The sequence below is a fragment of the Alligator mississippiensis genome, chromosome 3 (assembly GCF_030867095.1).
Source record: "Alligator mississippiensis isolate rAllMis1 chromosome 3, rAllMis1, whole genome shotgun sequence".
Taxonomy (NCBI): domain Eukaryota; kingdom Metazoa; phylum Chordata; order Crocodylia; family Alligatoridae; genus Alligator; species Alligator mississippiensis.
This window is the reverse complement of record NC_081826.1, coordinates 51677195-51690909: the sequence shown is the minus strand read 5'-3', so window position 1 is coordinate 51690909 and position 13715 is coordinate 51677195.

Sequence of the window (13715 nt, the reverse complement as noted above, 5' to 3'; positions counted from 1 at the left end):
GATTGGCGGAGCCCTTCCACCAGTTGGGTGATTGCTGGGGAGATTGCCCCTCCCCTACTCGGGGCAAGGTAGAGAACCTGGACCTGGTTGAAGCATGCACCTTGCTTCAAACTGATTAGTTCATTTGCAATCTGGGGGTGGAGCCCTTGGAGGGTGTGAAGAAGGACTAACAAAAACAAAATTGAAAAAAACAGGAAATTAGTTTGAGCAGGGAGAACGATGCTTTAGAAGCAGCTGTTCTGTGCAGTTTAAAAAGCTTGGGGCAGGACGGCATGGCACAGAGGACAAGATGGGAGTGAAAGAAGCCTCTGGGAGGGAGAGCTCAGAGGGAGCTATTGGGTCAGAGAGATCCCAGGGTTGGTCCAGCATGCCAAAGAAGGCATGACTGGGGAAGGAAGCTGGGAGTCTCCAGATTATGTAAATTTACTCTCTGATCGCTCGGGGGAAGAGAGGTATGTGGTAAAGAGAAGCTGCAGGAAAAAAAGGAGCCATGGATACTCCTCAGAGAGAAAGAGAAAAAAAAGTTGATTTTACTCTGTTTTGTTTTTTGGGGGGGGGGGGGTTACATTGATGGGGATTAACTGTTCTTCAAGGGTGTTTAAGGGGAGAATGAGGAGAGAATGAAGAGGCTACTTCCCCACCCTAGCAGAAAGAACATGGGACCTGTTTGAAGAGATTAAGAAGATAAGATATTGCATAAGAAGAAAGAAAGAAACTGAAAGTAAATGTTTCTGTATAAAGAAATTGTTCCATAGTTAATTTATACTGTTGTATATTACTAAAGAAGAGATTTCATAAAAAGGTGTTTGCAAAAGACAATTAGAAAGTAAAAAACAAAACAAAACAAAACAGTTTGAAATAGCCATGATCCATATGTTTGTGAGCTAGTTGTGAATGTAAAAGAAAAAGAATGAGAGAGAATTGTTCAACTTAAATAAGACTGGGATTCGATTGATGTAAATCTGGGGCGTCAGTCGAGAGAGCCATTAAATAGGTTGTAACACTGATAGGAACCTTGATAGATTGCCACTGTCCTACTGCAGCAATAATGCCCCCTGACCAATAACATCAAAATTAATAAAGATGTGGCAGGAGAGATTCGGAATATACTGCAGGAGGCCATAGCCAGGGCAATTAGTGGGAACATCACAGAGGGCATAAAAAAGCAGCGTGCCCAGCACACAGGTGGTTGCATCAAGGGATGGAGAAGAAGATGGACAAAGAAGAAGGTGGTGTGGGCTGGCCAGCAGGGCAGAGCCATTGCCCTTAAGAGCCTCGAAGCCCCTCTCTCCGAACAGGAGCGGTGAGCGGCTGTGTTCTCAGCCCTGCAGCAGGGGAGCACAGTGAATGGTGCACACATATCTCATCATTTGCAACTCCCCAAAACTGGAAGTATTTGGCCAAGCAATTTAGCACTGCAGAGTGACAGTAACAATGAGCTTGTCTGCAGTAAGGTGCAAACAAACAGTAGTGTAGCACTGATTATATTTTTCTCAGTTCTATTTCTTTTTGTTATCCATAGAAGAGGTGGAACTGGCCAGAACTGTGCACTGGGCAGTGGTGCTGCATGCTGCAGTGGCCACAGCAGATCACGAGTGAAGGGCAACAGCAGGTCTGGGAGGGTTGGAGCTTGGGAGTGAGGGGCTGCTCAGCACTGCAAAGCAGCAATGGGGACAGCCACAGCTAGACCCACATTCTGGAGAGGGAAGGGAGAGCTCTGATTTTCTATGATAAAAAAACAAAATCAAATGCCAAAATATATGGGTATTTAGAAGTTATTTTGTTATAATGATTGAGGCACTGGTAGGCTTCCAAATTGCTTTAAAATTGTAAATATATCAATAAAGCATTGTGTTCAACTGATATCTATATATGCAGTGATATTTCATTTTAATTGCAGAATACCATTAATTTAGGGTCTTTTAATCAGATAATTTTGGATTTTTTTAAACAGAGAAAACCAAGAATTCTGCTAATTAGCTCCACAGTAAAGTCTCAGCATCTACACATGTGGCCCTATTAGGCCTCAGCATACTAATTAACTCCACCATAGGTTAGTACTTTAAAAAAAACAAGTAGTATCCTGTGGTGGCATTATTTCCTGTCCCACAATGCAAATGTAGATGCTGATGAAGCTGGCTGGAAGATGAGGGTGCTTCGGTGGCTGCCAACCAGTTAGACCCACACTGATGCACCCTCATCCTGCAACCAGCCCCTCCACAGCACACTGAGCCAGGTCAGAGCAGCCCTGACCTGGCTTCAACATATCTCTATATGCTGCAGTTCTGGGTACATGTGTAAACAAGAAACTCTGGTGTAAACTGCACTGGAGTTTATTCATTCACATTAAGAACACATGTAGACATGCCCTATGTCTTGTGTTGTGTCAAGGTTCAGTGTACTTGTACTAAAAGTTTAGATTATGGATTTGTATAGGACGATTTGTATAGGGATGATCCTACCTGATGCAGGGGGAATGGACTAGATTACCTCTGACACTTAAACCTGCTACCCCATCTCCCTCCTGAATCATCTTTTTTTCCCCAGGCTACATGTGTTCAACTGAACTGGAGAAGTAGAATCATAAAAGAGGGGGAGGGATTATTTAAAATGATTAAAGGTGATAAAATCAGGAGTAACAGCCTGAAACTAAAACAGGAAATATTAATTTACATATGAATACAAAAACTTATAATAAGAAGGTCAGTTGAAATGGAATAATTTGTCCTGGGAGATTATTATAACAATGCTGTGTGCGCTGTTAAAAGGAAGATTTAAACAAAAACAAGACAAAAAACCCCAAAGAAAATCTGCCTCAGCACTTAGTAAAGCCAATCATTTTTCAGAAGTATGGGGCCTTGTTACACATTTCACTTTGAGCTTCTCAGATGTTGATCAGTGTTAGTGCTAGGTCGAGCTTAGAGTAGTCACACCCTAAGGCCAAAAACCTTCTTTGACTATCCTCCACTTGCACAGCTATGACTTTCCACTAGAGGGCTGGTGAGCAGGGGCCTGACAAGGAGGTACAGCTGTGCACAGCAGGCTTCTATCACTGCTACAGGTAGGGCGGGGAGGGGGCAGGAACATGAGGCTGGGAGGTAAAAAGTTAATGGGATAGGAGTAGGTAATGAAATGGGAGGTAGAAAGGGAGTGGGGGTTGGGGCGGGGTGGTAGAATGAAGTCAGCCAGCCAGCAATTGAAGGGTATCATAAAATAAAATAAAATATAAAAGAATTTAAAAAGAAATAAAGTAGAAGTAAATTAAAGAAGGTCTCATGTTTTTATAAATTGGGATTCGGGATTGGGGTGTTGGAAGTGCTAGTCATGCTTCCCAGGGTGGTTGGGAGGTGGGAGTGGTAAGGGAAGTCACTTTTAGATAAGCTATTGCCCTTGCCCCTACAAGGAAGCCCCAGCTCATGGAGACTCAGTCCAGGCCCTTCCTTGTTCTGCTCTCCTAGACCCCACTCCTAGTCTCATCTGTGCCCTGTGACCTAGCTAGCTGGCATGTCCTCTGCAGGTGGTTTGCACAGGGTTGTACCCCTGGGCTTGGGAAGGTCACATGCCCAGGGGCAGGAGGGGGGGGGGGGGTTGGTTTGGAGCCAGAACCACCCCTTGGGCAGTAGAATTCAGGACTGCAACTTGGTTGGCCACACATTAATGGGATTTGAGCTGGGTAAATGGATTAGAGAGAAACCTACTCTGGAGTGGTGTAACTTTTAAGCTGTCTAAAGTGTGCTTAAAACTAGTTTCAGGTGTTAATGTGTGGACAATCTAGGGGTTAAGAGCTCCAGGAGCTGCTTAAAATCAATGTATAATAAGGCTCTCAGTGAGATGAGTTGAAGAGTTCCTTTGAAATCCAGTGTTCTAAAGTTTTCATTTAAGAGAAAGTAAAATATTATCTTCCTTCTTTGGTTTAATCTATTTTAATGTCACTGCTTTCTGATTTATATCTATACTGTGTTATTTTATATAAAAATCTTGAGTAGAAGACTCAGCTTCCTGACTTAATGGTTTATTTTTGATATTTACTCTGTAAATTGTACCACGCTTGTTCCCTATCACAGCATAAAAAATAATGCTGATGATCTTTTCTCTCTGTTTTCTTTTGATTTCTGGATATATGGAAATAAAAATTAATTATCATTCCCCTTTTCTCTCACAATTTTTTTTTTTTGTACTTTACCAAGTATATTTTGGAAGATATTCTTTTTTCACCTTTAGTAGTCTTAAAGGGTTAAGCTAATTGTTGTGTGGTCTTGTTTTATAATCATGAGACAATATTTGATGTCATTTTTTACCTACTGAAATTATTAAGGATTTCTGATTAAGAGAACACTATGACTAAAGCATAAAATTTGGTATCAGCAAAACATTTTGTGTCTTCAGGATTCCATAAAAAAACTTTGACAAATACTTGCATGAGTATGATATTATACTAAGGAGTATGGATAATAGCTGGCCCACTCTACATCCTGGTGGGCTGGGGAAATAGATGCTTGTCAGGATGTATATGTCTACTTTTATTTTCCTTAGGTTTCTGAGCCTTGTTTTTTGTCATTGCTGTGAATCATTTTCCTATGTGAGTCCTTCACAGCTAGGCCTAGGATACAACCAAAAGCTGGCTGCTGTTGCTTCCCAAACATAGCCTCAGGCTCCAGTAATCATTTGGATGCCTGTTTCTAGTCTTAAATTGGAAATATATGAACTTCCTAAGGGTTTGTTTTCATCATGGTTACATACCCTAAGAGACTCTGAGTCTCCTGTGTTACCAAGTCTGCATGCTTGAAACATAGCTTAGGGAACTGAATTCCTAACTTTAGCCTATATGTTAAAAGGCAAGCAGATGCTCAAGGTCTCATCTAGGTTGTCAGTGTTTGGTTGGATCAAAGGCATGACTAAATCAGGAGGAACATGTTAAGGTATTCAACTGCTGCTCTTTAAAGAGACAAACAAAGGAACAAATTGCTCCATCAGTTCCAAACTCTACCATTTCACACACATTTTCCTGTTTAAAGGAACAGAGAATTTTTCCTGCTAGTACAATTCAAGAATGTACAGGCTAGGGTTAGGCAAAGAGTTTTAAAAAAATTGAGGTGAGTTTGCTCTTACTGTTGTGGCATTTTTCTAAGTGCCCTAGATTAGTTGGGAAGTGAACAGAATTCATATTCACCCTTTGGTGGGGCATGGAGGTGGGCGGAACTGGCCAAGGCAGCAGCCTGGGGACACTCTCTCATGCCTCCCATCAGACTTCCAGAGAATTTTGAGCCCAGTTAAGCAGCTGGCCACACCTGATTGGCCAGAGTGACCCCAGCCCTGCCTCCCTGTCAGCTGTCAACAGCGATTGAGGGGGAGGAATGGAGCCAGCCAAGTGCTGATTAACACACAGAATGGTGTCTTCTTGCTGCAGCTGTTGGCACTCAGCTCAGAGCAGCTTGCTGTCTGCAGCACTAGAAACTGGGGGCAGAAAGCAGGAGAAGCAGAGTCCCCCACCAGATAGATCCAGCCTTGCACCCCTGGCCATCAAACTAGGGGGAGCCTGCCCAGTAGGAGGCTCCTCTCCCCTATACTCACCCCCAGTTGCCAGTGCTGGGGACAGTGTGTGACTTAAGCCACGACTCCTGCCTGTACCTGTCAGGAAGGTTGGGCAGAGATGAGGGGTGAGGGAATGTTGCCCCCTGCCACATGGGCCCCCACGCTCTGCCGTGGTGGCTCAGGGTTGGGGCCACATGGTGGGTGGACTTCATTCTCCCGACTTTCCCCTTCACCCAGCCACACAAGCAGGAGACAGAGTTTTCTGACTCCTGTATGTGACAGCTCAGGGGTGGGCTGGACCAGTGTTCACCCAGAACAGAGAAGCACAAGGTGAGGATAGCATGCCACCCTGCGAGAGGTGCCTGGGATGCAAGTGGGCAACAAACTAAGGTGATTCACTATGGGAACAGGGGCACAACTTTGATATACTGATCTAACCTAAACTGATTAAGTCTAATCATACATCCAACCAGGTCTATCTTAGACTGGGTTCCATCATTCTGAAACTGGTCTGTGTGTGCTGAACTGCTGTTCTGTTACAGGTTTAGACCAGTTTCTGATCACTTATCCAATTTTATGTCCAATGTCTCTACCTTGTCTAGTTGTGGGGACACGTTATTTCATCCATCCCTGTCCATTTGCAGTTTACCCGGCATAAATATTTGGGACAGCTAGAATGAAGTGATATACAGATCTTTTGGGCTTTGCAAATGTCAACCCCAATTGAAGACAAGGTTCTTTGGTTGAATCTGATATCTTTTAAATAGTTGAAAAAAAATTATTAAGAAAGCTTTTGGGTTCAAAAACCCTTCGTCACGCTAAGGAAGTTTCAGCAGTTGGTGTGTGCTCTTCCTGGATGGAATGAAAAGTAAAGAAGCCAGCGGCTGGGCTGGTATGCATACGAGACAGGTAGTCAGTGAAAATGTAGCTTGAGGAGTCAATGGGTGAGAGACAGGCTCGGTGGGGGGGGGGGAGGGGTCGGAGAAAAGGGGAATGAAAGTGGAGAGATACCTGGAGAGTCAGATGTCAGGCAGGTTATAATGTGTCATAAATCCAGATGATGGGAATAGCTATGGGCACTAAAATGGCCCCAACCTTTTTATGAGCCACCTGGAAGAAGACTTACTCAAGAACTGCACCATCAAACCCTTGCTATACTTAAGATATATCTATGACATCATCATTTGGACTGAAAACCTACAATCTCTGATTGAGTTCCATGAGAAATTCAACAGTCAGCATCCCTCCATCTGACTTTCTCTAGAATACTCCAACACCAACATTTCCTTTTTAGACACAATGATCAGTATCCAGAATGATAAAATACAGACCAAGTTATACAAGAAACCCATAGACCAACATATATATCTGCACAGAACCAGCAATCACCCTAAACACACCAAAAAAGCTGTGATATACAGCCAAGCCCTCAGATACCACCACATTTGCACTGAAGAGAACACCCGGTATTGCCACCTTACCAAACTTAAAAAGGCTTTCACCCAGCAAGGACACTCCTCCAGAGAGATAGATTGCACGTTTGAAAGAGCCACCTGGATACCATGTGAAGAACTGCTGCAGTACAGAAGAAAACCCCCCACAAATCACACACCGCTGGTTATGACATATCACCCCTTCCTCGAACCTGTACGGAAAATCCTCAAACAATTGCAACCCATACTAGAAAGAGGCCCTATTCTTAAACAGATCTTCCCAGAACCACCCAACCTAGCCTTCAAACAAGCACCAAATCTCGCTAACCTCATCACCAGAAGCAAACTTCCTCAAGCCCAGAACACACCAAAAGGATCCAGACTGTGCCAGGACAAGAAATGTAAAACCTGCCAACACATCTCCACCACCCGCGCTATTACTACACCCCACAACAGAGCTATCAGCACCCAGGATCTTACAGCTGCACCTCCAGAAATGTGATATACCTCATCCAATGCACCAAATGCCCTGGTGGAAAATATGTAGGAGAGACCAAAAAACAACTGCGCACCAGAATGAATGCACACCGGAAATCTATCAAAGACAAAAATACCCAATTACTGGTGGGGGCACATTTCTCACAAGAAAACCACTCTGTCCAATCTCTCAGTCCTGATCCTCAAAGGAAGCTTACAAAACACTGCCCAGAGACGAGCCTATGAACTCCACTTCATCAACCTCCTGGATACTAAAAATCATGGACTAAATATAGACATTGGATTTGTGACACATTATAACCTGCCTGCCATCTGACTACCCAGGTATCTCTCCACTTTCATCCCCCTTCGCTCTCTCTCTCCCTCCCCCCCCCCCACCCCAGCCTGTCTCTCACCCATTGACTCCTCAAGCTACATTTTCACTGACTACCTGTCTTGCATGCATACCAGCCCAGCCTCTGGCTTCTTTATTTTTCATTCCATCCAGGAAGAGCACACACCTACTGCTGAAACTTCCTTAGCCTGATGAAGGGTTTTTGAACCCGAAAGCTTGCTTAATAATTTTTTTCCAACTATTTAAGTTGGTCTAATAAAAGATATCAGATTCACCCAAAGAACCTTGTCTGCCTATGTCCTTAGACCAACCCAGCTACAACCTACACCCCTGCAACCCCAGGGTTTAAATTAATTGAAAGGAACCCAGTTTTATTTAACCAAGCCCTAGATTCTCTAGTTATTTTCTTAAGAATAGGGATTCTCTGTGTGTCCTTGACCATTTTTTCCCCTCCTGCTACTATTATGTAAGCATACTCTGCACCAAAGGGTTGCTTTCCTTCACCCAGAGGTTATAATATCTTAGCAGTACTCTGTGCATACTCTCATAAGTGAAGTGATTTGGTATTCTTTGGAAAGAAAGGAAAAAAATATAAATACAATTTGTTGTTGTGGTTGTTGTTAATAAATACTAATAGGGGACTGAGTCAAGAAATAGGGGGTCGTGTAGCCTTTTGTCATAGATGTGATGGGTGTGATGGGAAGTAGGATACTTGAGGAATAATACAGGAAGCAAAATAAATGTAAATGTCTACTGCCCACCCTTCTGCTTTAATTATCTCTACAAATACAGCAGTTCTCCCTCTCAACTGATGGCTGGATAAAATGTAATTTTTTCAGTAACAATTAGTATGAAAAAGTCGATTCATTGTTTGCTTCTTATCCAAGAAATTTTTGGCAGAGATTTAACTGAATATAAAGCAGATAAAATTTGTTGCCTATTTCTGCTCCAATTGAAGTCAGTGGATGTTCTGCCTTTGATTTCAGTGGAGGTAGGAGTAGGCTCTTTTTTGTGTGTGTGTACTTATTAAGATTTTTCTGCAATTTTCCCTTAGTGGGCTCTAATGACATAATATCCAAAACTTCATTCTATTGGTCTGTTAACTTAGTTTTAGCTGGACAAAGATTTTTTCCCATTTCATTTCAGTATTACATTAATCTGTGGTAATTATTTCACTCCAAAAGTAAAGGACACCTGTACACACAACAGGGTTTAATCCTCATTAAATTAAATAGGTATATACAATTTAACCTCGTTTATTTTGGAGCATTGCATTAGTGTTTGCACACACTAAATTTTCAAATGGATTAAGCCCAGTACCTGGCTGGCACCACAAGAGAGCTGTATGGTTCAGTGCTGCCCCCCAACATGGGGACCCCCAACCTATGCGCTGCCATGCAGCTCTGGGAGAATGGAGCATGGAGCTGGCAAATGGCACAAGGAAACAAAACGTGGAAGCAATTCAAAAGCAGAAGCAATTTGAAGGGGTGAACTACAAAAAAAGCCGCAGTACCCACTTGGTGGACAAAGAGGCTCTTTACATGTCTTTGACTGTCTTTATGCTTGCACGCAATGAATCCATGGACCGAACGCTTTAATTCATGGCAAGCCAAACTAAACTACATCCAAGGAGTTTTACTTTAATGCTCCAGGAAGACTTTTAAACTGTCCAGAAAACCAGCTTGTGCAAATAGTCATGCCATTGCAGCGCAAGAAAGGGCAAAAAATGTGGTGTGTACAAGGGCCCACAGCCTCTGCTCAGGGGACCATACAGTCTAAAATACAGAGAGGAAAAGTATTGAAGTAGGAGACTGCCAAGAGACTAATTTTCAGTAGTAGATTGTCATTTTTCTTTTCCTTTAGTTTTCCAATGAAAATTATAAATTAGAGTAATTATAGTATTGTGTTAGTATTTGAGAGGACAAAGAAGAGAACTCACTGTAGGAAGTACAGTGATTCCAATATTCTTGATTTTCTGAGTTTTTAAAAACTGTTTAATAGTTAAGTTCTATCATTTTAATATTCTCATATAAATTTAACAATTATTTGTAAATATTTTGACTGCTTTTAATTTCTATATAAAGTCTATGACAACATTTATGAAAGTTAACTGGAAAATAAAATGAATGGCTTATTAATCATGTTATTTAACTATAAATTACTTTGCTCAATTTAGAGTCTACATTTTTGTTTTTGTACATAATATTTAATTTGAGGCTCTTAATTTTTCTAGGAAATTATAGCAACATGTTTTTTCCTGTAAAGTATAAACAATCACATTATCCATTCCCAGGATCACAAAGATGTCTGCATCACCTGAGCTATGCTAGGAGCTGATGATTGCTAGACTGATCCCCAACTCATCCAGTCAGTTATATCACTCAAATCAGCTCCCAAATGACAGCTGCACCACAGGAGATGGAAAAGTAGAAGCAGCAGAAACAGCATGCGGTGGACCAAATCAAGAATCCAGAACCACCCATCCCACATGAAAACACATGCCCAAGCTATAGTTCAGTCTGTCGATCCTTGATAGGCCTCATCAGCCATCTTCAGACATACACATAAGACAGTCATGGAAGACAATTATCCTCAACTATGAGGGATTGCCAAGGGGAAGGAAGCAATCACAATAAAATAATTATATGACTATTAGTAGTAGTTTATTTATAACTTTCACCAAAACAATACAATAAAATGAGCAAATATATATGAAAATGTTATTTTCTATTAAATATATATATATATATATATATATATATATATATATATAAAATAGAAAATAACATTTGTTATGAACCATATACTTTTGTTTATAACATACAGTAAGATTATACATTCTACCAGTTTACACAGAAATTAGAACACAGCATAGTATATTACAGGGGCAGGCAAAATATGGCCCATGGACTGGATCCAGCGTACCAGGCAGTTTTATTCAGCCCATGGGTGGGCTCCCACCAATTAATTGTATCCTGCCTGGCCCATAGCTGCCCCTGCTGTGTTCTGCATGGGACCAAGCCCCACCTACTCCTGTCAGTGCAGCATGCTACACTCTCACCCTTGCGCATGGGAGGGCCTCAGCCCAGGCCAGCATGCACAGCTTTTGAGCAGGACTGCTGCTGCAGCAGTCTGGGAAATTGCTCCGCTCCCCTGGCCTCCAGCAGCTCCTCCTCCCATTCTTGCTGCAGCACTCTGGGCAGCAGGTAGAGAAGCAGTGGCAGGCAGGGAAGAAGCTTTAGCTGGGAAGGAGCATGGGGTCCATGCTGAGGCTGGGGCTGGCAGAAGCACAGAGCATGGGTTGGAGGGAGTGCAGGGCCTGGGCCTGCAGGGCTCCCCACAGCTCACGTGCAGCTTCTAGAGCTCAGCTGGGAGTCATATGTGATGGAGGTGGCAGTGATCTGGCCCTGCTTCCTGCTGCCATGTGCAGCTCCCAGGCCTTCCAGCTTCTGCCAGTCTGACCACGTCTTGGGAATGGCATGGGTGGCACAGTGTCAGGCCAGGCCACTGCCTCCATCACATGGAGTTCCCCCCAGTGGTGCACAGCTTCAGCTGAGTCTCAGATGCTGCATGTGAACTGCTTTGGCCAAGTCTCAGGAGCTGCATGTGAGCTGCAGGCAGCCCTGCATGATGGAGCCGGCAGTCTGGCCCCACTTTCTGCTGCCACATACAGCTCACAGGACTTGGCTGGAACCACACACTGTGAGAGGGATCTGCCTGCTATGGGCCATGAGCTTCCTGAGGGCCCACCACCTGATGCTCCTGCCATTGGCAACAGGGGCTGTGCACTATAGGTCAGAAATGTGTGTGTGTGTGGGGGGGGGGCAGAGACCCCCACATGCACACCTCACCATACCCCACACACAGCCACAGCTCTTGACAAGTCATCAAAACTTATTAAATGGCCCTCCAGAAAAAAAAAAACCATGTGTGGGTATCTCTGGTGTATGATAATATAAAAGAAGAGCAAATGAAGTAATGAATGTTAAAACAAAACATGAGTGTTCTACTTGATTTTGGCCCTTATTGTTTATGCAACTTATGCAAATACACCTAAGGAAGGCTCTGAAGTAGTAGAAAGAAGCCAAATCATTTTCTTCTGCATTAGCCCAGTATTTAAATTTCCTCATTATCAGAAAAATCCATATTTCTCTTATTTCTTCAAAAAATAAGCAATACCACAAATAATGATATAAGTCACCTATCTCATTCTGCCCACAGGAGCACATTGTGCCTGGCCCCTCATTGTTTGTCATTTTTCACCACAGCTAGGTAGGTTTCTAGGTACAGTGACCATACATCCTGGTTTGGTCTGGACACTCCAGGATTCCATAGCCCAGTCCCACCCAGTTGGTCAAAAGTCCCAGGCTGGAGTCCAGTTCGAAGACAGAGCAGCATGGTGCTTGTTTCCACCCAAGGCTTGTTTTTCTCTAGTATTTACATTTTAGTGGGTTTATTGCCATTCAGATTTGTACTAAATTTGATTCCAAGGTATTTAAAAGAATACACCACCTATAGTTTCTTTTCCTGTAAAAATCAAACTTGTTTCCTCCTTTCATTCCTAAATACCAATATCCTGGTTTTAGCTCTGTTGATTTCCAAGGTATTTGAGGTGCAGTATGACTGGCAATACTTTAGTAATCTTTAGAGGCCTATGTGGGATAGTGATATTATTAATGCGGTATCTGCATGAAGTAGGACAGGGATAGAGTCAATCAAAATCATGGCTGTATGGAATTGATTCCCTATATGCACCTACTTTAGATCACTCAAGAATAAATTAAAAACTAGTGGAGTAAGCAAACATCCTTATTGCACCCCTGCCTTAGTTGGGAAACTATTGGAAAGGACACCTCCAGTCCTGAAACACCCTAGATACTGTATTTGAATTGTAATGATTCATTGTAAGAGAGCCTTATCTATTGATGTTTTTGCCATTTTATTCTACAATTTTAATGTATCTATGGACTCAAAAGCTTCCCCTTGATATCTATGAAGACTACATACAAATAATTTTGTCCTTTTACATATTTAGATGTTAAATAGTAAAACAGTGAGTAATGATGCATGCAGGAATAGACTTTTCTAAAACCTGCCTGAGCTTCACCATAAATATTATTTTCAGAAAACCATGTTTGAAGTAGACATCTCCCAAATATTTTGGCAAGAATAGACACAAAATATGACACAGGATCTTTTTAACCACCATTTTTTAAAATAAGGATTATTATATTTTCATTCCAATGAATGAAAAATGCCTTCCAAAATAATTATATTGAAAAATTGGTCAAAATTGGATACCACCAGTCAATTAATTCCTTGGAAATTTCTGGGAAGAAAATCAAGGTAATTATATAATAATTTTGTTTAAGAAAATTATAGTGCTATGTGAAATAAGTATTTAAACATAAAGAGGTGGGTAGTGAAATACCCAGCTCATGCTTCTAGTTCATGAACCCAATCAAGGCATTGTCATTTATCTTTTGTGTAGTAGTGGGGTAGCCATATTTTTATGTCACTTACCATGCCAAAAAGTGTCCTCCTCCCTCTGCTATTAGAGGTCACTTCAGTAGTTTTGGAGCTGTTTATATTTGGGGGCACAGGATACCCAAAATGAGTGTTCCATTAGCAGGCAGCGTTATGGGAAACAAATCTGTCTCAGTCATGTGAAGAGGTCTAGAGTTTGTTTTTCACACTGACCTGGTATTTGAGCCCTTGTAGAAAATGAGACTTCTCAGATACCTGCTGAAACCTTTGAAGCAATCAACACTGTCCAAATGTATGGAGAAAATTTGACATAATGTGAAACAAACAGTATTGGCAGAGATTATGCAGGCATAAAGAAGGATAGCTACAGGCCACTTGCTGTAAATAGCAGATATGAAAGTGACATATTAATTAATCATTCATGTTTGAAC